The sequence below is a fragment of the Tiliqua scincoides genome, chromosome 2, assembly GCF_035046505.1.
Source record: "Tiliqua scincoides isolate rTilSci1 chromosome 2, rTilSci1.hap2, whole genome shotgun sequence".
NCBI lineage: Eukaryota > Metazoa > Chordata > Lepidosauria > Squamata > Scincidae > Tiliqua > Tiliqua scincoides.
The window spans coordinates 18,542,708-18,567,843 of record NC_089822.1 but is presented as its reverse complement, the minus strand read 5'-3'; the positions used below and the strand labels follow the sequence as shown (position 1 = coordinate 18,567,843).

The following is a 25,136-nucleotide window of genomic DNA, read 5'->3' as shown; positions in this document are numbered from 1 at the left end:
ATCCTGTATCTGTGGATTCACTTATCTGTGGATCAGGTGGGGCACACCCCAAGGTCCCGTCACCTCCAGAGGGGCCTTGAGCTCAGCAGAGGCCAGGGACAGACCTGAGTTGGCCACACCTGAATACAATTGTGTGGACTGGCTGCTAGCCATGGTGTTGCAAGGCATTCTGGGGTGCTACTTGATGCAGCCAATGAAGCTTTGGAAATCATAATCAGATTTATTCATTTATACATACATACAGTATAAAGTGGGCTGCAGTGCTAAAAAGTTTGGGAAGCACTGAGCTAATTTTTTACTGATTCAGGGCCAAATCCTATCCAATTTTCCAGTGCAGGTGAAGCCGTGCCAACAGGGCATGCACTGCATCCTGCAGTAGGGGGGCAGTCGTGGAGGCATCCCCAAGGTAAGGGAATGTTTGTTCCCTTCCCTTGGGGCTGTATTGCAGCTGCATCAGCACTGGAAAGTTGGCTAAGACTGGACCCCAGAAAATATTTGACATAAGTCCACAGTATTCCTCCTTTAAATCAACAAAATTTGTTCAGGACAGGACCAAGGGTGTGGAAAGGTAGGATAGGTCTGCCTGTCATGTTCCTTGAGCCAGGACAGGAAGCACACATACACACAGAGTTGGCCTATCCCTGAAAAACTGAGATAAGCCCCTCAGGCAGCAGATTGATGGGGGACACTCACCTCTGTCTGTCCACTCGCCTCCATTCCTTCTCCTCTCCCCCCCTTTCCTGGATTAGGAAAGAAAGAAGATGGCAGAGTGAAAGAAGAGGTGAGGAGAGGGGAGTCTCTCCACTCTTCCACATTATCCCCCTTTTCTGTTTGCAGCCCAGGGAGCGCAAGGAGCACGGGCAGGAACACTTCCAGGTAAGGGGGTGCAGCATTTGACATGTCGCTTCTGGTGCCTGGATATCCTGAGCCGTCCCAGCATGCACGTATGTTGTATTTTACCTCCTATGAACTTTGTATTTGCTTGTGGAAGGGGCTGTAGCTCAGCAGAACAACTGCTTTGCAAACATAAGGTCCCGTGTTAAATCCCAGCTGTTTGCAGGGCGCAGAAAAATTCCTGTCTTTAACCCTGGAGGGCTGCTGCCAGCCAGCATCAATAATACTGAGATGGATGGACCAATGGTCTGACTTGGTTGGGCAGCTTTGTTTGAGAAAGGCAATAAAAGTAACTGACATGTTTTTGATTATAACAATTATTTCCTTTTTCCAAATTGATTCAGTATATGGACTCCTTCAAATGATCCTGTCTTTTAGATACTGCAAACTGAACCCCCCACTTTTTTCCTAAAGACCACCAGCAATACATTTATTTGTAAGTACATTAGTACTGAAGCTGAACAACCTTAGGCTGTGCTTTGACTGTGGAAGCAATAAACGAGAGAGTGTTGCTTTTCACCTCTTACTGAAAGGAAGGGCTGCAGTGGATTTGGAGCAAAAAGCAAATAAAAGCTAGGCAGGATCTTCAGCAACGATGCCATCCAGACATCGTTATGAGAATAGATCCTTTGAAATGAACTGTGCCCCAAAGTCTTTCTTGTGTGAAAGAACACCGCAAATGGCACTGCGGTTACAGAGGGCAACCCCTCTAGCAAAATAACTAGCTGCTGGTGAGATAAATGGGGCGTAAGCCTACAGTTCTGTGATACTGGCTTTCAGACATTATTTGCCCTATTTTTACAAGGATTTACTTATTTAAAATATTCACATCCCACCTTTAGTCAAGGCAACAACCATCTCTAAAATAATGTCACCAGAATAAAAAAAACAGTAAAAGAGACACCAAGATCACTTTGGGACTTAGCAGCATTTGGGACCAGCTTTGGGACTTAGTACCACTTTCACCACCTGCTTGAAGGCAGTGGAGAAATCTATATCTGCTTTGCTTCTTGTGGTCCATGTTACAATGGTACACGTTACCATCCTTTGGGATTTACTGGGCCAACTGGGCTGTCCTCTAGGTACGTACATAGGTGCATGATTTGCTTCTGGTCTTCCTCCTATCTACCTCCTTTTAAGTGTTCAGTTACAACAGAGTAATTTTGCATGGGAAGCGGATTAGTCTTCTTTACGATGAAATCCTAACTAAAGCTATGGAGGCATTAGATAGATGTAACACATTCAATCTAAGTCTATTGTATTAACTGTACCTGCCCTGTCAAATATGTTTATTATAATTTTAATTCTGATCCTTTAACAGAAACTTACTATATTCACCCTGTGACTGATTTTGTCTTTGTTGCATAGCAATAGATGGGACTGAATATTTATTTTCCCTTAAGATGATTTCCTGGACTCAGCCACTTGGTACTGACCGTTATTTTGGGTTGAAGATTAACTGTGCTGCAGCCAGGCTGTCCATTAAGTTTCCATGCTATATCAACCGTCATTGTAAAGAGGCAGAAAATGAGGACTAAAAAGGCTTTCATTACCATTCATTGGGAAAAGGCATACACGCTGCTATTAAAATTATATCTAAAGTTTAGCAACACTGTTAAAACTGGGCTATGTGGGAAACCTTCCTGAGGTCAGCCACAGACACACGGCGAAAGTCAATGTATGCAGTGTGCTTGTGTGTGTAACATTCAGAGTGGCCCACACACAACTGAGCCAGCACAAGCCATTTTCTCTGCTGCCTTCTACTCATGCATTCCTAGTCTAATCAGGGGCAGATATAGTGTTCGTGTTTGGGGGGAGGGCCATGGGCACTAACAACCCTAGAGGCCAGGCCAGGGGTGTCCAACCTTTTTGGCAGGAGGGTCACATCATCTCTCAGACACTGCGTTGGGAGCCAGGAAAAAAGGATTAATTTACCTTCAAAAATTTGAATAAATGTACATTGTTGGCAACCTTCAGTCTCGAAAGACTATGGTATCGCGCTCTGAAAGGTGGTTCTGGAACAGCGTCTAGTGTGGCTAAAAAGGCCAATTCGGGAGTGACAATCCCTTCCACATTGGGAGCAAGTGCAATCTGTCCCTGGTCTGTCTCCCTGGCTATGGGCCTTCCTTCTTTGCCTCAGACTGTTGGCCAAGTGTCTCTTCAAACTGGGAAAGGCCATGCTGCACAGCCTGCCTCCAAGCGGGTCGCTCAGAGGCCAGGGTTTCCCACCTGTTGAGGTCCACTCCTAAGGCCTTCAGATCCCTCTTGCAGATGTCCTTGTATCGCAGCTGTGGTCTACCTGTAGGACACTTTCCTTGCACAAGTTCTCCATAGAGGAGATCCTTGTGTACATAAATGAATTTGAGATGGAACTTCTATGAATGAATGAAGGTCTTGCGATAGCTCAAGGCCTCTAGAAGGCCAGCCTTTCCTTTGCTGCCTCTGCCGCTTCACGGAAACCGCAAGCAGCATAAAGAAAACTCGGCCCGTAGCTCACACGACAGGTTGAACGGTTGGCCGTTGTGCTGAGAACAGTTGCATTGGGCCAGTGAGGGCTCCAGTATGTCTCCTGGAGGCCAGAGGCTTACTGGAGACTGGGGGCTCCTCGTAGACTTATTGGGGGTCCCTTAGGGCTGCAAAAGGCTCCCAGACTGTGATTTTTGCACCCCTGGCCCTGGTCAACCAGGCAGGTAGACCTGGGCTCAGGACTGAACTTGACAGTCTCTGTGGCCAAAGTTTGGTGGGTGGGTAGACATGGACTTGGAGCCTAGATCTACCAGCTGGGTAGACCTGGGCTCCTATCTGGACATGGCCTCCCATGGGCTCCCATTCCAGCCAATCTTGCCAGTGCCGACCCAGTGGGCATTCCCCTGGTGCCTGATTTTGCTCCCCAGCCTGGCAGCTGCCCTTGTCTTCTGACAGACAATTTTGGGGGGGCATGTGCCCATGGCACCACCCTTGGATCCACCCCTGGGCTGATCCTGGTTGGAGAACGTCAGGAGGGAGGAAGGAAGGCTAGAAATTGGGGATTAAACAATCTGGGAGTGGTTGGCAAAGGTGGAGACATTACAGTACATACTCAACTACACTAGGTGGCAGCAAATACCATAATGAGTTCCCATAAATGGGGAAAGCAAAAAATGACAGCAAGGCATCATGTGTGGGGCGGGGGGGGGGGGGTGGAAGAGTAGAAGAAGGTTTTAGGGCAGGGGTCAGCAACCTTAAACACTCAAAGAGCCATTTGGACCCTTTTTCCAGAGGAAAAAAAAACCTCAGGAGCTACAAAACCCTTTTGACATCTAAAATGAAGATAATACTGCATATATAGTTTTTTTTATTTTTTACTTTTATGCTCTTCTAGGTCCCATTTTTATAATATAGCCCCCTCTTGTAGCTTTTAGTTAGTTTTATCATACATTCTTGTCCTGTGTTTTCAGACACCTGGTCCTCTATGGTGTTTTGCCTGATTCCAAGGCCATTCTCTGCCTGGAGAATTATGCCCACTTTAAGCAAATTAGCTCCCCTTCTTTCCCCCAACAAATGACCCTGGTTCTGCCCTGCACTCCTGCTGGACCCCACCTCCAGGGTAGTTTGCCTATTCAACCTGCAGAGGTCCTCTCTCCTGCCAGCAGCCTCCCACCACTACAGCAGACCCTTGGTCCTCAGCAGGTCTTGGGCACAGCAGCCACACTTCAAACTCCAGCATCTCCAGCAGTCCCTTAGTCACAAAGTCAGTCAGAGTATCCAGGGCAGAGTCCAAAGTCAATAAGCCAAGTCACAGTCCAAGGTCAGATTCCAAAGTAAGTCAGTCAAATCAGTCAGAGTATCCAAGTCAAAGTCAATAAGCCCAGTCAGTCAGTCTCGTCTCGTCCAACCTGCACTCCTTCTCCAACCCACGCCCCTCTTCCTGCCTCAGGTGCTCCTTATATCCCTGAGGGCCCTATTGCCTTCAAGTGGCTGCAGATGTGCAGCACACTCTGCTGGATGCCCAGGCCTTACCCTTAAAGGGGCCACTGCTGACACCACACCTACCTCCTCACCAGATCTTCCAGGATTCCAATACATACGGGGGTTATGACATCTGCTTATCTTACATGGATACTAAAGAACTCCCCCCCACCTTCCAGAGGCACCCTGCTGGAAAGAAGAAAGGACACAGACTCCAGAGGTGGGGAAGAGAAGAAGGGGGGGGGACAGCCACAGGCCAGCTTCTGCCCTGCCTGCCTGCCCTCCCTCACTCAGGCTGCAACCCTCTCCACACTATCCTGGGAGTAAGCCCCATTGACTACAATGGGACTTCTGAGCAGACAAGTTGGTTGGAGCTCTCAGGTTGCAGTCCTCTCCACACTTTCCTGGGAGGAAGCCTCACTGACTACAGTGGGGCTTACTTGTGAGTAGACCTGCACAGGAGGCTGAGGCTGCAGCCCTCCACACCTTCCTGGGAGGAAGCCCCACTGACTACAGCTTACTTGTGAGTAGACCTGCACAGGAGGAGGCTGAGACTACAGACCTCCACATCTTCCTGGGTGTAGCCCAGGGACTACATCGGGGCTTACTCTCTAACAGACCTGTACGGGCTCCCATTGGCTCCAAAGCTGCCATCCCAGGCACCCTTTCCTGGGAGTAAGCTTCATCTGCTGTAATGGGGCTTACAACTGAGTAGACACACAGGATGTCTCCTCAGCTGTGGAGGAAAAGCCTTTCCTTGCACTGTGTGGGGACCTGCTCAGGGAAAGGCAGGCTGCAAGGGCTCGAAATGGCTGAGAAGGAGGGAGGCTCAGGATTGGCTGGTCTGTCTGCCAGTGAAGGGCCCTGAGCCATTCCAACAGAAAAAGCCAGGAGCCTGCTGGATGCTGATTGGCTGATCCTGCTGGAGAGTTGGGGAAGGGAAAAACAGGGAGCTTAAGCCTGCAGAGCAGGTAAAATTGAAAAGGGAAACCAATGCGGGGCAGGTGGGGGTGAAGGGAGAGGAGGGCAGTGAGCTCAGGGGGCGGAGGGAAGCAGCCTGCCCTCCCAACACAGGTGCCTCCTGTCACCCCCTTTGCCACTTTCACAGGGAGGAGCCGCAGCAGACAGCTGAAAGAGCCACATGTGGCTCTAGAGCCACAGGTTGCCGACCCCTGTTTTAGGGGATTACATTGTCTGTAATGCTTATCTTGTAGTCTGTAACCTGTATCTTCCTCCACAGGTATAACACCTTTACTAGATCACTGGCTCATTTGTGATCAGTCTTGTAATCTCAGAGTTCGAATTCTTTCATTCTCGATTAACTGGACGTTATGAACTACCACCCCAGCTCAACCAGTCAATAAACGATGTGGATTAGAGACATAAACTATGTCATAAACTATGTGGATTAGAGAGCAGCCTCTTAATATGATAGCATGGATTCTCAATGGCATGTTTGCGAAGCATAGGTGAATATGTTCATGTTTTCATTATTTTGTCAGGATAGTTCAGGAAATCATGAAACAAAACCTATGATTTCCATTATGGAGAAACACCCTGAACTTTTAAGATAATGGCACATGGGGGGGGGGAACCAGAACTTCACATGTATCTTGTTGTCTTGTGTGCTCCCTGTAGCATCTGGTGGGCCACTGTGAGCTACAGGAAGCTGGACTAGATGGGCCCTGGGCCTGATCCAGCAGGGCTCTTCTTATCTTATGGAAAGGAAGTATACAGAGCTTGAACTCTTTGGAACATATCTGACAATGTAATTCATGCTAATCTGTTAAGAGCTTTGTACTCGTATATCACTTCTGATCTTGAAACAGTGAGCTGAGCTCAATGATTTGGGACTGTAGTGGACAGCCCAATCCCCTGTAGGATAGGGCTGACAGCCAGGGTATGTTGAATTTTGGGAGCACTGCTGCAAGAGGTGGCAGAGCTGCGACCAGATCCTACTGCAGCCACTGGAACAGGTGAGGAGCTGGGGTGGGGCGGCTGTGGGAAGGGGTGGTTCCAGTGATGATGGCTCACACTGGATCCTATCCAATCAGCAGCCTCCCTACCCTCTTTTTCTCCGCAGACTTGCACCAGCTACATAGCTGGCACAGGTCGGAGGAGACTCATTGCAGAGGGGAAGGCTTACAGAGGGGCAAGGGGATTCAAATCTCCTTTCCCCTTTGAAGCCTCCTGATGCACCATCCCCCCACGGTGAATACAGCATGCTCCTTTTTGGTGCAGGTGCACTGGGGGGGGGGAGAAGAGGATTGGACTTGGGACTTTCAATGATGGAACATGTTTTGCATGCAGAAGGTCCCAGGTTCAATTCCCTGCATCTCCATACAGCTCAGAAAAAAATTCTTGTCTGAAAACCTAGAGTGCCGTTACCAGTCAGTGTTGACAGAACTTAGCTAGATGAACTAATAGTTTGGCTCAGTATAAAGCAGCTTCCTGTGTTCTGATCTAAAGCGAGAATTCTGTGACCTAAGCACACCCTATGTGCAGTTCTTCTTTCCTCTCCCTTGCTCACGTCGCTAGATATTTAAGGTCACTAACCACCACGTATATTTCCTGCACAAGGCATACTGAAACTAATGGGAATTTTGCCCAAGCTTTTGTCAAAATGTCATTCCTGTAATTAAGCCTTCTGTCAATGCCCTTGAGGGACATCCACAGTCTTTCTAGTGCAGCAGCAATAGCAATCAAATTCTTTTCTTCCAAGACTGTCGGGTTGCTTCATTCAGACATGCATACATCCACTCAAGTATTTATAGGCTGATTTTCAACTTATGAAAGCCTGCAGCCTGCAATTAAAAATATGCAGAAACAAGAGGAAAAATACAGCAAGCTAAAATAACATGACCAGAGGACAGCGCCAGCCACAGACACTGTATGGGAGATGGAATAACCAGCCAGATAAATAATTCAGTGCAGACCAAATGGCGGATGGAATAAGGAGGTCTTAACTGTTTGTTGGAAAACAGGGCTCAATAGCTGCTAAGGTCTGTGCCAACTCTCTGGGAGGTCTCAGTGGCACAGACCCCTAACCTGCCACTTGCTCACTTGTCACTGGGCCCAATTCTCACTACTGTTCAGAGGAAGACAGTGGGTAGTGGTGGCTGCTGCTCTTTCTTGCTGCCATTCACTCAGTCTCCCCTGTGGGTTGGTATGCAAGTGGTAACTGCGGCAAAGAGTTCAGCCACTGCTGCCTGCCATGTACTTCTGTGCAGAGGAAGAGTCGTTGTTCCCATGGGGGGGGGGAGCATGTAGGAAGGAAGAGTCACAGAAGGGCAAGAAGCATGCGGAAAGTCTCCTTCCAAAATCCAGAACCGGCCCCGAAATCCACCATGAGTAAAATAAAATGAACAGAAAGCTTTGTGTTCCGGAATTTAGAGCATTACAAAATCCTATTTAACTAGAGGCCACAGGGGGACAGAAAAAGTAAGTGTGTGCAGATAGATGTAATAAAAGCTCTGTCATACTGCCATCAGGTCTCTGAAAAAAATCATACCAAATTGTCTGTATCAGTGATTTACAAAGTTTTCCTTCACTGACCTCCATGGTCTTTTCTTCTTGTGATGTCTGTTCCGACTTCCGGGAGACTCTTCCAGGTTCTGGGTCTCTGTTTCTATGGCAAATCATCATAACAAATGGCCTATCCCTCTTCCTCAGAACCAGCAAAGGAAGATGGACAGACAATTTGTCACTACGGACAGTCGCCCAAGGAAAAGAGCCCTGAACCTGGAAGAGTTTTTCAGCAATTTTCAACTGCAGTGCTCCAAATTCCCACGGCACACCCACATACCTTTTGAAACACACCAGTGTGCCATGACACAACGGCTGAAAATCGCTAGTCTCTATGTTCCCATGTATGTGCTCTTTTTCTTACATTTTCTTTGGAACAAAGCATTATTTCCAATTACGGTTGCCCTTTTTGCTGCCTGCACCAACAAATGCTACAATGGATATCTGTGCTTGATTTCCCTGTCAACCAATGCCCAAAGATTCCGCTAGGCAAGGCACTGCGAGTAGACGTCCTAAACGTGTTCTTAACCAACATTTAAATACCAGGCATTGTCTTGTTAAAATGTATTTGGGGGGAAAAATGGCTAGATTCAGATTGACATTCAATGGCCATGACTATAAAGAAGTTAGACTACATTAAAAAAAATTTTTTTACAAGCTACAAACATACCAAGTTTATTACAGCAATTCTAGTACAAAGCAAAAGGTTTTAACTTTAGCACACAAAGATTCCCCTTCTTGAGGCTTCATGTCAATTGGCTTGGCCTTGTTCCTCACTCACTTATGTGTAAGCCCAGGGGCATGAAGTTCCACTTTGTTCTGATTACTTTGTCTTGAAAGCTCTCTGTTTCCTCAACAAAAACTAATCCGGTGAAACATTACATTCTGTCTCTGTTTTTGGAGTCAAAAGGGCAACAGCCCTCACCACTACAAGGGCGCATATAGAAACATTAGGCTAAACAAAAAAGGAGATGCAAATATTTGTTCTTGCAACAGACTTTGCCATTATACAAAAATATTATATGCAAGAGAAACAAAACAACCAGAAAGAAAAAAAAAACATTACTTTGCATGGGACTTTGAAATGCAAGAATCCAACAATGAACAGAAATAAATTTTGGTATCATAAAAAGCCCAGTATCAAAATTGCAGTAAGTTCACAACATCAGTTCAGGAATTCTGACAGCCCAATCCTAACCAACTTATGCAACCGCAATGCAGCCCCAAAGGTGGCTAGAGACTTTCACCCATTTTAAAAACAAGCACATTGTATTCGAAAACATTGGACTTACAGGTCAGCCTGCAATATGCCTGCCTGGACCTAATGCACTCATGGAATGGATCTTTTCTATCATGAACAACAGATGAGAGAAACAGAATGGTACTGGGAACTTCAAAAAGAATTGCTTGCAACATGTGTCAGACCAAACCTGGCTGCCCCAAGTTTCATCATCAACTGCTAAAAAACTGAAGCATGCTGCAGACCATTCATGCCTAAGCAAAGTTTCCTGGCAATCAAGAATAGTGACAAGAGAACCAACAAGAGAACGAACAAGCCTCCTATTCCTTAGCCAAGCAAAATTCAGTGCCTTTACTTGTCACTGGTTGAAGGTACCACCTCACTGTGCTCTGTGTTCCAACTTTTGGTTGTGAACATCTGGTCCCCCTAGGAAAGTGATTTTCAACCACTGTGCCACTGTGTGCCACAGATGGGCTGCTGGTGTGCTGCAGGACTTTGGGGAGGGTCATTTATTCGTAAGGCAATTGGGGGATTTGAACCCCCTACCAGCAGCATGGTGTGTCTTGTCAATGGTCAAAAAACGGACAGTGTGCCTTGACAATTTTATTGCCTTGTCAGTGTGCCATGAGATGAAAAAGGTTGAAAATTGCTGCCCTAGGATGAGCTCAGTGGTAAAGCATGTGCTATGCCACCCCAGCCCCACCCACTGAAGCCCTTCCAATCAACTTGGACAGTCAACTGAAATATAAAAGAATTGCAGGTGACTTGATTGGCCAAGACCACTAGCCATTGTCAGGCAGCGTTGGGTTAGATAGACCAATGGTTTCTCTTGTATGTGACAGCTTCATATATTCATATTAAGGGAATAGTGGGTAAAGCATAATAGGGGCGGGGACGACCACCAGATATAAACTCCTAGACCACCACATGTCTCTGAATCAGATCAGTCAGCAGATTCCTGGTCTTTATTGGCAAAGGAAATTGTCATAGGTTCTCTAGGGCTATTTTTTTTTTTTTTTTGTCACTGGCACAAACCAGTTATGGGAAAGGGAAAACTGAAAACTAAAGATAAGTATTTACTTGTAATACAGGAAGAGCCTGGGATTAGAATTTGCTCTTAGAGGAAATATATATGTTTTAAAACCCATCTGTGTAATTAACTGGGTCGCGCTGACCTCTTAAGAGCACAGTCCTGTTTGTGGGACAGAGGGACATGCAACATTTCAGAATAAATTTCAGGGCCTTTGGATAAGAATAGCAGAGACAAGACTGGAATGTCTGCAGCCAAAAAAACTGGCTGGACACTTCAAACTAATCTGTGAAATTCAGCTTCACCTCCCAAAACAGCAGCGTTTTAATTTCTGCTGCCCTCTTAACAGTTGCGAGCTCAGAGAGTGACTGTTCCTGTTAAGGTTTATTATTTATTAATTTTAACTTTTAAATTTCTAGACTGCCCTTCCTCCAAGGAGCTCAGGATGGTGCACATCGTTCCTCTCCTCCTTTTGTCCTCACAACAACCCTGTGAGGTAGGTGAGGCTGAGAGATGATGACTGGCCCAAGGTCACACAGCAAGGGCTGAGCAAGGGATTTGAACCTGGATCTTCCAGGTTTAAGTCTGTCTCCCAAACCACTACACCATCCTGACTTTCAAACTTGTGCTCCAACAGGTTCCTGCTCACAGTCTTTCCAAACCTCTTTTGTGGGTTCAATTTCCACTCAACTGTGTACTCTAGTAATGCAAAATTCCTAAAAATTTTAAAGCTGTAGGAAAAAGTCCCCCTTCCCCCCACATTTTTAATAGGAATACATAAACTTGGGGGGGGGGGGAATTGAAATTTAGACTTTATGCCTAACAAGTGCCAGGAAACAAAAATATCCATGGGAACAGTGAATCAAATTCAGTTTATTAATCATGGTGAAGGGCACTTTCAAAGAGTATTTTGTGGTAGGCTTGGCCACTTTCAAGGCAGGCATCTAACTAACTACCTGGTGCAATCCATATCATATGATTTTATAGTCAGTACCAATCTGCAAGAATATACTGTTCCAGAGATGCTGGGTATAATGTGTACTATTAACAGCCCAATCCAAACTCCCCATATGGAGATGCAGTAGCAATGGTGCAGCTACCACTATATCTTGCAGGGAAGCTTTGGCCACTGGAGACTTCCATTTGTTCCCATGCCCGGGGGTAAGCCCCAGTAGCCACTATGGGTGAACTCGAACCCGTGCCAGCTCGATGGCTGGCACAAGACTGAATTTGATCCATGCAGGCAGATAAAGCCCAGGAAGGGGGGGTCATGATTCGGTGTGCACCACTACCAAACCTAACCCCTTCCCGGACCTGATCAACCCTCCTCCCTGCCCCATCACTGCCCTGTTCCACCTACCTCTGTCCTGTTCAACCCCCTCCATGCCTCCCTCCAGCTCCCTGTGCAAGCTTACCTGGTTCAGCAGGTGGTCAGAACTCCCCCACTGGGTACGGGCAGACTTTGGCCTTCCTACTGGTGCACTTTACGGCTGCTTTTCAGCAGAATGGCAGAATGTGTGTTCCACCAGTGCGAAGAGCTGATAGAATTTGGCTGATATTAATTTATCCAGGTATTTATATTGAAATGTATTGTGCAATTATAATATTCCTGGGCCACATCTTTTTTTTTCTTTTGCTTTTATCTTCCTTTGCATTTAGTCTTAAGAACGTTTAATATTTTAACCTACAGGCATCAGTAAATCCTGAAGGCACACAGTACCATGATTTCTGTTGCTAGAATAACATTGAAAGACTACCCTATGAATGAATCATATACACTAGCATATGTTATCAGTGTTAAAGGCAGTCTAAGCCAGGAAGTTCTTACTAACACAAAAGATTTAGAATCTTGGGAGTTTTCAAATTAAGCAGGACATCAAATTAAACAGTGATTTAATTAACCGGAAGGAACGGCATGTACAAAGTGGAATAATGAATGCTGCAAGTTTAAGTCTTCATCCTAATTTGTAAACCAATGAGTAGACAATGTAGTTTCCTGCTGCCATCTTCCTCCCTGTCTCACTGTAGGGTGTATGTGAGATGAATTGGCATGTGAGCACAGCGTGTAGGGAGGGGATTTTTTTACCTCCACCACTCTTGTAGCAAAATCCCCCCACTCTAAAATAGCAATTTGTAGAATGTTCCCTTCTGAAATACTGTGCTCCTGTATGCCCTCTCCCCCATGGCTGTTCAGTGACTTCAGAGGGTCACTTCTAGCTTTAAACCTGTCTGTTAAAGACGAATTTAACACAACACCTAGTCTGGTCCTAAGTTAAGGTGGAGTCTGTTACCTCTATTTCATATTTCCTGAGGTTTAAAACCTTACGAGGCTGGTCAGAGATCTCTCTGCACCTAGACATGAAGAAGCCACTTCCGACAGGATTAAAATGTCATAATCTACTTTTATTCCATGCATTTACTTGGAAGGGGAAAAAAAATAACCCTTGTGACATTATTTCTATTATTACGATAGCTTATATAATGATGCTGTAGGTCATTGTAGGTCCCAGCACATTGGCAAGATCCACAGTTCGTTATATGAGCTAGGAAACCAAACCTGGGAGCAGCCCTGGATGAAGTCCCACAGCACAGAAGGGCACACGATGTAACATTCTTAGAACAGCAGTGAAATGCTGACAGATTAATCTTCACCTGGCTGACCACAAGGTGTGTGTGTATCCGTGTACATGCCTACTTAGTTGGTCTTCTTTTAGATACTGCTGAGCAAATAGATTAGTGCAAAATCTCTTCCTCCTCATTAATATTGAGCTTAACAATCTCTCAAAAACAGAAGGAGCTGCTGATATAGCTTTCATGCTAAGGTTGAAACCAGAAATGACAGTCGTTAGTCCATGTGTATAAACATAGAACTGCCCTGATCACATATCAAGAGGGAAGTATGGATGAAGAACCATTTTAAAAGGTAAAAGGGGGTGCACAGGTAAGGACTGTGCTAGCAAGCAACAAAATCAGAATAAAATAGGTGTCACATATTCCCAAGCATGGGCCCAACAAGAACTCTTGTTACGGCATTGTATACAGGTTGAAGCTCTCAAACATTTTTATGGGTAGCCCCATCTAGAATGTATTGCAATAACCTGACCTAGGTGAATTTGGAGGTCCCCCCCAAAAAACCCTGCAAACATGATCTTTCAAGGGCAGGGATAGTCCATCCAGAATAGTCAGCGCACCAAAATTAGCTTTCCTTCAGATTAGCATCACTGGTTTATCTTAGGTTTATTGCAGATTTATAAACCTAAGATTTATCTTAGGTAAAGGAGGGGTTTCCTATGATTTATCTTCAGGAGGGGTTTGCATAGTAGTACATAAGAACATAAGAACATAAGAACAGCCCCACTGGATCAGGCCATAGGCCCATCTAGTCCAGCTTCCTGTATCTCACAGCGGCCCCACCAAATGCCCCAGGGAGCACACCTGATAACAAAAGACCTCATTCTGGTGCCCTCTCTTGCATCTGACATAGCACATTTCTAAAATGAGGAGGTTACACATACACATCATGACTTGTAACCCGTAATGGATTTTTCCTCCAGAAACTTGTCCAATCCCCTTTTAAAGGCGTCCAGGTCAGATGCTGTCACCACATCCTGTGACAAGAAGTTCCACAGACCAACCACACGCTGAGTAAAGAAATATTTTCTTTTGTCTGTCCTAATTCTCCCAACACTCAATTTTAGTGGATGTCCCCTGGTTCTGGTGTTATGTGAGAGTGTAAAGAGCATCTCTCTATCCACTTTATCCTTCCCATGCATAATTTTGTATGTCTCAAACATGTCCCCCCTCAGGTGTCTCTTTTCTAGGCTTTTTTAACCTCTCTGACTTAATTCCTTGGTCAAGAGAGGCCGTTCAGGCAGCGGTATCTGCCCAAGGTCTTCTGCCGTGAAGAGAGATGCAAAGAACTCATTCAATTTCTCTGCCATCTCTAAGTCTCCTTTTATTTCCCCTTTTCCTCCCTCACCATCCAGAGCGCCAACCGCTTCTCTGGCGGGTTTTCTGTTTCTAACTTATTTGAAGAAGCTTTTATTATTCCCCTTAATGCTGCTGGCCATGTGTTCCTCATAGTCTCTCTTGGCCTCCTGCATCACCTTCTTACATTTCTTTTGCCACAGTTTATGTTCCTTTTTATTCTCCTCATTAGGGCAAGACTTCCATTTATGGAAGGAAGCTTCCTTGCCCTCTATGGCCTCTCTAACTTGGCTGGTTAGCTATGCGGGCACCCTCCTGGACTTAGTCGAGCCCTTCTTCCTTTGCGGTATACACTTCCACTGAGCCTCTACTACTGTTGATTTGAGCAACCTCCATGCACTCTGTAGAAATTGGACTCTTTTTACCTTCCCTTTCAACCTCCTTCTAACTAACCTCCTCATTTGAGGGAAGTCTGCTTGTCGGAAGTCAAGGGTTTTTGTGAGAGATTTGCCCGGTATTCTTCCCCTGATGTGCATGTCGAAACGGATCGCAGCATGATTGCTGTTCCCCAATGGCTCCGTAACATTGATATCTCTAACCAGGTCCTGAGTACTGCACAATATTAAATCCAGAGTCACCTGTCCTCTGGTGGGCTCCATGACTAGCTGCTCTAAGGCCCAATCATTTAGCATGTCAAGGAATCCAGTCTCCTTTTCGTGACCAGAACACAAATTGACCCAGTCAATATGAGGATAATTGAAGTCCCCCATGATTACAACCCTGTCCCTCCTTGTCACCTCCCTGATCTGTTACCTCATTCCAAGGTCCCCTTCCGGTTTCTGGTCTGGAGGACAATAGTATGCCCCCAGTATTACATCGCTCCTCAGGCCTGGTAATTTAACCCATAGAAATTCTATGGTGTCAGACCCACCTTCAATCTCTACTTTGCTGGATTCTATCCCTTCCTTAACATAAATGGCCACCCACCTCCAACACGCCCCTCCCTATCCCTCCTATAGAGTTTATAGCCCGGGATTGCGGTATCCCGATTCTCCACATTCCACCAGGTTTCCGTTATGCCCACTATGTCAATGTTTTCCCTAGTCACCAGACATTCCAGTTCTCCCATCTTTGCTCGGAGACTTTGGGCATTTGCACAAAAGCATTTGTACATGGAATGCTCCAGGATGGGCTGCTTATTCTCTCCTTTATCTCTGAATCCTCTCATTGTGCCAAACCATCTATCACATCCCATCACGCTACCATTCCCAATTTCTTCTCCTACTCTGCCTTTGCCTTGTTGTTCTCTAACCTCCCCATCCTCATCCCATAGGGATGAGAGTCCCAAACTGGATGCCCCTCGGCTCCTGTCAGCCTTCCCCCAGGGATCAGTTTAAAAGCTGCTCTGCCACCTTTTTAATGTTATGCGCCAGCAGTCTGGTTCCATTCTGGTTCAAGTGAAGCCTGTCTCTCTTGTACAGGCCCCGCTTGTCCCAAAACGTTCCCCAGTGCCTAACGAATCTAAACCCCTCCACCCTACACCACTGTCTCATCCACACATTGAGACCCCTGATCTCCGCCTGCCTAGCTGACCCTGCGCGTGGAACAGGTAGCACTTCAGAGAACACTACCTTTGAGGTCCTGGCTTTCAGCTTCCTACTTAATAGCCTAAATTTGGTCTCCAGGACCTCCCGGCTACACTTGCCCACGTCGTTGGTGCCGACATGCACCACAACCACTACCTCCTCCCCAGCACTATCTACCAGCCTGTCTAGACGAGAAGTGATGTCCGCAATCTTCGTACCAGGCAGGCAAGTCGCCATGCGGTCCTCACATCCGTCGCAAACCCCCCTCTCTATGTTTCTAATAATTGAATCCCCCACTACAAGAAGCCCCCAACCCCCCTCCCGCCGAGGAGTATCCTGAGTGTGGGCTCCTTATAAGGAATGCTGATTTCAAGTCAATTCTCTGGATGACCTCTCCCAGCAGATGTTAGCCAGTGCTGCTGGACCATGCTTTAAGGTTGCTTTGCGGCAGCCAGCACCTGTGAAATACCTGTTCTGCCAAGGGGGCAGCCCAATATGATTGGACCGTTAATCAAATAATTATGGGAATTCTATGTGGTATGGATATAGAGAATTCTCTCTTAATGATTCCCCAACTAAAATACAATTTCCAGGGTTTCCTGGGGAAAAAAATAATTAACCCAGTTTAAACTGAGGTATGGATACATTTTTGTCACTATCTAGACTCCTGCACTTACTGAAATACTAGAAGTAAGTGAGCTACTTTCAGAGGAGGCTCGCTGCTTAATGCTTAATGATGTGCCAAGGAGACGAATGTAAGAAAATAACAGGGGTCAGGTTAATGTCAGTGCCAGGAATCTCAGTTACACCATCTTGCACAACTATCACCTCCTTTCCAATTTTGGCGCACAGCGACTTAGCAACTTCAGCCTGCAAAACATATCTTGGGAAAATACTGTAAGCCATGAAAGCAGGCATTTTAAAACAAGGGGCTAGAGCAAATATTGAACAGATAGGTGATGATGGTTGGCAACCTTCAGTCTTGAAAGACTATGGTATAAGCCTACAGCACCCGGTACTCCCAAGCAGTCTCCCATCCAAGTACTGTACTAACCAGGCCTGACCCTGCTTAGCTTCCAAGATCAGACGAGATCAGGCATGTGCAGGGTAACAGATAATGATTTTGCTTTTAGGGAAGTGTGGAATTTATACACGGACATTAAACTGGATATCTTAAAAGCAGACTGAATGAAACAAAACAAATAAAAAGCTGGCTTTCTCGGCTTATAGAACACCAGGCACTGCTTGGAGGATTTGAAGTTGACTTTCTGGCTGTTTTTCCAAGGCACCCCCAAGCAGTACTGCTTAGTAACACAGCATAAAGGCATTGGAATTTTGAGGTATGTATACTCCATAAATAAGAAGATATGCAAGTTGGAAGCAAAACTGAAAGGATTTATGAAAGAAATTTCTTTCCAGCTGGCCTGTTTACCCCCATTTCCTCTACAGTTTCTTGGCAATTTCCAAGCATCTAGCCTTCAGCTAATAAAATTATAATTGGCAAAATCCCACTCAAGGGAGGGAAGGGAACAAACAGCTTCTCACATTGGCTTTATGTGAGGTTCATTTCTGAGCAAGGCTGTTATATCACCACAGAAGCTGATTCCAATACTGGAAAGGCTTTTTTTTTTTAATTAAAATTGTGAACTCTCTTCTAAGTTAGGTTCAAAGAGATAACAGGTGTTTTAGATTCCTTTCTAAACAAAGGCACAACTAAAATGTCAGCAATCTGTGTCCTCAGTCAATGAAAGTTTGCTTAAATCAAAAAAAGGCGTACATGATTTCTGGAAAATGCCATTCTGAAAATGGTTTTCAGCCAAGTCAATGTGAATATAGCCAGAAGACTACACCCCAAAAGGATTTTGATCTGCCTTCCAATCACCAAATCTTATGCTTTTGTGTCCCTGAGAAAAAATGAACATAATTAAGAAAAACCAGCAAAGTTTTCAAAGTCAATCCTGCAAGTATTGAAACCAACTTATTACATTTACACTACACAGGTTCCCCAAATCTTCTTACATAACCTCTGTAAAATACAAAGCAATGCTAAAGTCTTTTGATGAGAAGACAGCTACTGAGAAATGCTGGCTAGTTGCATTGTGAGGCTGCAATTCTATGCACACTTACCTGAGAGTAAGCCCCATTGACTACAATGGGACTTACTTCTGAGTAGACATTTATAGGTTTGGGCTGTTACACTATTAAAATACACAGGCGTGGCCCAGTATATTCCGTTCCAGGGATGCCATTCCAGAAACACCCCCCCCCCACCGCAGTTAACTGAAACTGCGGATACCAGGGAATGGTCCCCCACCCTCCAGAGGCGAGGGGAGTCACAGTTTCCTCACCTCTGGAGGGTCCTCTGAGCCCAGCAGAGGCCGCATATGTCCATCAGCAGCCTCTCCAGGGCTCAGACTGAGCATTGGAGCAGTGGTTCTCAAATGGGCGTTGTGATGCCCCAGCCAGAGAGCCCTGGCCTCTGCCCCCTTAAGGGGCAGGAAAGGGGGGAGGCAGCAATGCGATTGCCAGGATTGTCTCACTTTGGAAGGGCGCAGGGGCTTGCTGAGACTTACCACAGCCTGAAGCAGCCTCCCGGGGGTGTGGAAAGCCCTGTGCCGGCCTCTGCAGGGCTCCCCAACATGCAGAGAATGTACAAATAACGATTGTGGCCCACTTCCAGTTTGCAATTGTGAAACCAGAAGTGGGTCGCAATTGTTTTTTTTTGCCTGTCTCTGCATGTTGGGGTGCCCTGCGGAGGCTGGAGGGGGCTCCCAGCACTCCCGGGAGGCTGCTGCAGGCTGTGGTAAGTCTCAGCAAGCTTCCTGAACCCCTTCAAAGTGACGCGATCCTGGCAATCGTGTCGCTGACCCCCTCCCCTGCAAGGACTTACAGTGGGGCTCTGGGAGGTAAAAAAGTCACTTCTAGTTTTTTCGTAAAACCAGAAATGACTTTTTAATGTCTTATAAGCCATTAGGAGGCTTCCCTCCTGAGAAGGGAGGCTTACGAGATCTGTAAAAACAGGACAACAAAAAGAATATCAGAATCAAACACGAATCAGCAGCTAACAATAATTAGATCAGTATTAATTACCCAGAGAAGATGCGAGCAGACCAGATTTAAGGGATCACCTTTGATCTTAACTTGTATCCCAAATCCAACCAGTAAGAACCAAAATGGTGATTCAGGAAGCAGAGACAATTATGTAAATCAACCCTAGAGCAGTGGCTCCCAAACCTTTTAGCACCAAGACCCACTTTTTAAAATGACACTCTATCAAGACCCACCCATGTAAATGTACCATTCTGTGTAAAATGCCTGTTCAGAGAGTGTGCTGCGCTCGATCAGTGGCCGTTCTGAAAGTGCTGCTGCAAGACATGGCGGCACCCACAGGAGAACGTAAGGTAGCAGTGGAGGTGAGGAGGGGGCAAAACTGGGCAGGCAGGGCGGAGGAACAGGGATGGGGAGGTTGTGGGAGGGGGTGGATTGAGCAGTGATGGTGCGCACCGGATCTTATTCCCTCTTTTTGCAGCCTCCCCGTCCCTTTCTTGTCCTCAGACGTGCAAAAGCAACAGAGCAGGCCCAGGTCCGAGGATACCTATTGTGGTGCAGGAGGCTTACAGAGAGGTAAGGGGAAATAATTTTCCTTTCACTTCCAAAGGCTCCTTCCTGCTGGATATAGTGTGCTCCTTTTTGGCATCGCTATCAAAAAGGACTCGAGCTCTTCCTTACTGAGCAGCTGCCAGCACAGATGACTGAGGTCCCTTGTGAGCACCAGCAGCTCCTGGACACTGTGCCAGTGCAATTAAGGTGGTGGTGATGGCAGTTCATGGGCAGTTTGGGACAGGACTGGGCCAGGCAGGGAGCAGTTGGGGGGGGCAGATCAGGGGTAGCAGCACATGTCAAGATCCTATCCTCATTTTCCCAGCCCTCCATGCCTCTCCTTGGACGTATGCCAGCAAAACAGCTGACGTATTTCTGAGGAAACCCATTGACTGCCAGGTGATCTACTTACCTCTCCCAGGCTATGTGATCGCCCCACCTCACACTAGATGCAGTGTGTGCTCCGGCAGCATGGCTGTGTCTCATAGGATAGTGGGGGATAGGACTGAAGTCTTAGCATGTTACATAGAAAATAGAGGGTGTCAGGGGTCGAGCCCTTGCCTGACCCCCACCGTATCTGGCTGTGGGCCAGCAACAGAACCACTGGGCCACAGAGCTGCCGCCACCTTGCCAGCTGACCAGGCAAGACACAGGGCGGCTGGGTGAGAGACAGTCTCCCCAGAGCTCACCTGGCTGGAGCAGTGAGCAGAGCAGGATCACCATTAACCATCAGAGAGGAGAGAAGCAAGCTAGGGTCAGGGCCCCTTTAAGCCTGATGAGGAGCCTTTAAGCCGTAAAGAGGAGGAGCTGAGGGTGTGGGGAAACAGAATGAGCTTTCTATGGGTGCTTTTTCCTAAGTCATGACATACCCACATTTGCATGTCTGCTGCTTTGGAAAATGGGAGCTGCGGAATTAAACAATGTCACAAAATGAGCAAGTCGGTTTTGTAGCTATCTGGTCCAGAAATACAGTACATAGAAACTTCAAAATGCACAATTACTTTTCTACCCCATACAAACACATGGACTATTATTGTTCATACCGGGAAAATCTGTCTTCCCTTCTTTAAAAATAAATATTGCTGTTTATAGTAGCACCTGAATAACAGACTTCACTCCCAAACAAACACTTCACTTCTCAGCATCTATACAGAGCAGACACTGAACAGATTGCAATTAAACTAAACATGATGAAGCAGGACAAGGTCAAATGACAACAATGGTTTATTATGCAGTAACCAGAGCAACTATTTCCTTCACAGCTCAAAGTACATCAGGTATGAATGAAAAATATAACTCAAGCAGGTACCAAGACCCCATTTAGGAATAACTGTGCTCTGCTAAGTGGCCTAAGAGCATTTTTAAGTGGTAGTTCTCTTATATTTTGCAGGACTGCTTATATATAAGCACACACACGCGCGCGCGCGCGCGCACACACACAATATACAATATATGTATTGTGTATCTCCTTTTAACCCCCTCCACCCCTGCCTTTGCCTATTTTGCTTCTTACATTCCCCTTCCTGTCTGGCAAAGATCTTTCTTGTATGCTTTCTAAAATGTCTTGATACCTGCTTCAGCAGTAAGAGCAGCATCTGCAATTGACTAAACATGGCTACAGTTGCTTGGTAGTTCCTTTCCCCCCCCCTCCAAATGCTGCTTTCAGCTGATGAGAGTTAAACTGTGATTTGAAGAGGTACTTCTATTTTATTTTTATTTTTTACTATTCCTAAAGAAGAGGTAAGCAGAACTAGGCTAGGAACTAGACTAGGACACTAGCAGCCCAATTCTAACCTGTGCTGGCACAGGTAGGCTGGCTAGCCTGCCCCACTGCATCCAGAGTGGGGTTGAGACTGGATCTGGCTCAGCCGAGGGCAAGGGGAATTCCGCCCACAGGCCTGCCTGCCCTCCGTCGTGCCTAAATGCCTCTTTTCCACCCTCACTACGCCCCCCCCACCCCCGCGCCAGCCTGACTCAGCCAGTGTGGGCTTACCTTCGTGCTGGCTCAACGGGGCTTGGGTCAGCCTCCTTCCTCTAGAGCAGGGGTGCCCAAACCCCAGCCCTGGGGCCACTTGTGGCCCTCAAGGCCTCTCAATGTGGCCCTCAGGGAGCCCCCAGTCTCCAATGAGCCTCTGGCCCTCCGGAGATTTGTTGGAGCCTGCACTGGCCCAACGCAACTTCTCTCAGCGTGAGGGCGACTGTTTGACCTCTCGTGTGAGCTGTGGGATGAGAGCTCCCTCCACTGCTTGCTGTTTCATGTCTGCGATGCAGTAGCGGTAGCAAAGGAAAGACCAGCCCTGCTTTGTGCAAGGCCTTTTATAGGCCTTGAGCTATTTCACGACCTTCATTCATTCATATAAGTTCATCTTTAATATATTCATTTATGTAAACTTAAGTAAATTTATTCAAATTTTAAATGTAAATTAATTCTTTTTTTCCCCAGCCCCCGGCACAGTGTCAGAGAGATGATGTGGCCCTCCTGCCAAAACTCTAGAGCACTCTAGAGCAGCGGTGCCCAAACCCCGGCGCGGAGGCCACTTGCAGCCCTCGGGGACTCCCAATTCGGCCCTCTGGGAGCCCCCAGTCTCCAATGAGCCTCTGGCCCTCGGGAGACTTGGTGGAGCCCATGCTGACCCAACGCAACTGCTCTTAGAGTGAGGGCGACTGATCTCTCGCGTGAGCTGTGGGATGAGGTCTCCCTCCACTATTTGTTGCCTCACATCTGTGATGCAGCACCAGTAGCAAAGGAGAGGCTGGCCTTGTTTTGTGCAAGGCCTTTTATAGGCCTTAAGTTACTGCATTCACCCTTCATTCATCCATATAAGTTCCATCTCCAATACATTCATTTATGTAAATTTATTCAAATTTTAAATGTAAATGAATTCTTTTTTCCCCTGGCCCCTGACAATGTCAGAAAGATGATGTGGCCCTCTTGTCAAAATGTTTGGACACCCCTGCTCTAGAATCGTCTTCCTCACGGCACTTTTGCAACACTCTTTGGCCAGTTCAAGGGACTTGCGCTGGTTGAGGGCGTCTTCTGGATTGCGCCCTAACAGCCCAATCCTATGCAAGTCAATTCAGAAATAATTTAGTTCAGTGGGACTTACTGTCAGGTACCATAAATGTGCACAGGATTGAACTTTAACACATTCATGCAGTCCTTCCGATTCTCTTGCTGGGAGAACAGACACAAATTCAGCTGGCTTTTCTTTGAACGTATACTCAGTCAAGAAAATGCCTTTTGTGGATTCTGGTTTTATTCCCAGAATCCTAACCACCTTTCCTATCCACAGCATTTATTAGTCTTTCAGGTTGGTTGGCAACCTTCAGTCTCGAAAGACTATGGTATAAGCCTACAGCACCCGGTATTCCCAAGCGGTCTCCCATCCAAGTACTAACCAGGCCTGACCCTGCTTAGTTTCCGAGATCAGACGAGATTGGGTATGTGCAGGGTAACAGTTGCTGCTGGTACATTTGGCCCAATCCTAATCTGCCTGTGGAGCACACGGTCCACCATTGCAAGCTGTCACAAAAGTACCAAAAAGCATTTTGTGATGGTACAGCTTCAAGCAGCACTTAGTGGGGCCAGAGCCTTCCCACTGGTGGACTGACACCCACTGGTGCAGGTGAGTGCAGAGCAGAGGGTATAACGAGGTAGAGGGAGGGCAGTGATGGGGGCTGGCGTGGGCTGATCAGGCTTAGGAAGAGGGTGGGATTGATGGCAGGGCCAAGTTGATCGATAGCAGCTGCTATGGCTTACCCAAGGGCAAATGTCCCCTTACCTTGAGGGGACCTCCAGCAGCCAAAATTCACCTGTGGGATGCAGTGGAAGCCAGTCCAGAACCCCTGCATCATCGTGAGGGAATTTAGGCTGTTTGTTTACAGTTGTGGTTCAGATAAGTGCAGATGAAGTGGAATTATATAACATATGCCCCTTACTTCTAAGATAGTATGTTTTATGCTGATAGTCTCTTATGTACCAGTGTTTTCCTTTTGGAATGCCTTGGGGTTGAAATAAATTCAGGTGGTGTCTCAGCATCTTCAGGGGTTCCTTCTTAGAAACCCACCGGATGCCAAGAACTGCATTAAATAAAATCAATTTCAAAATTTAAAACTATGTCCCTTTACATGGCAAAACCCCTTTCTTACCATTGTAGCGGAAGTTCCACTTTGTATTCTTTCGACTCCAGGGCAAAGGGGGAAGAGGTTCTTCCCCTGGCACGAACTCACTTCTTTAAGCCCTGGATATTTCCTGACTGCCACTCTGCCACGCTACAGTGGTAAGAAAGGGGTTTTTGCCATATAAAGGACATGGTTTTTTTTTAAATTTAAAGGACCCTTCTCATCCACATTGGCCACGTTGAGTTAAATCTGCGGGTGGTGAAACCGCGGATGAGAAGGGTGGACCCGTAAAACAAACTCAATGAAAGAGAAATAAATGTACCAGACAGAGATTAATATTAACTTGAAAAGCTGCATCAGCAAAAGAAAACCAAAAACCTGACAGCAAATCAAGTTTGGGGGAAAAATGTTAACTCCACATTACAAATGTATTTGTTCAGCTACCATAAATATCTGGAGGAAAAGAAGCATGGTTTTAGAGATGGCATAGGCCAGTTATGTCGCTATCCCTGCTTTCTTTGGCAAAAGGCAGAGTTTCAAAAGAACATATGTGTAAAGGATTTTCTGCCAGGAACATGTTTTGGCAGCTGTTCAGAGCAAAGGGGCCAAGACTTCTTCAGCTGAAGGATTTCAGGACAGACTAGGTGACGTTCAATTTCTCTGCCCCAACCCTTTGCGCCAAATTCCCCCCTTTAAACAAAGGCCTGGTATCCCCTTCCCAAATATCTAACCACTGAAACAGTGTAATTAATCCTGAAGCTACTTGCAAGTTTGTTTAGAGCCATTTACTTCAACATGATTTATAAGTTGTTTTCAAGCAGGCTAGCTGCCCACTGAGGGCTCTCCCTGCATGCTTTGAAAAATGTGATCTCTATTCCGGGGAGCTGCATGAGCCCCCCCTCACCCACCCAGTGAGCCAAGCTTGTTCAAATTGAACTTAGTGAAGCAAAAGCCTCCCTTGACTTCAGTAGGAGCAGGATTTGCTACACATGCATACAGCTTTTGAAAGATATTTTCCAAATGCTCTCATTTTGGGGGAAGAAAATGTTTGATTTTTGAAAGAGAAGCAACAGTACATTCTGCATTATATATAACCTTCTATTTATGAGCTGAATGTGTGGAGGGTGGGACTAAGCAGTATTTCATCAGCAGGGTGGAGTTATGGCACACATGTCCAAGAAGACCCTCATGTGCTCTGCCTCCCCGGGAAAGGGAACTCCTAAACTGAACTTGGATCCCTGTACTGTATGAAGCTCGGTAGGCT

The 25,136-nt window shown here is 46.4% G+C and overlaps 1 protein-coding gene and 1 pseudogene across 2 annotated transcripts in view; both read right to left on the bottom strand.

The window, feature by feature from the left end:
• The window catches only part of GHR (growth hormone receptor), a 163,271-nt gene that overhangs the window by 33,732 nt on the left and 104,403 nt on the right, over nucleotides 1-25,136 (bottom strand). The gene's annotated exons all lie outside the window — the stretch shown is intronic.
• On the bottom strand, nucleotides 23,101-23,220 carry LOC136642728 (5S ribosomal RNA; annotated as a pseudogene).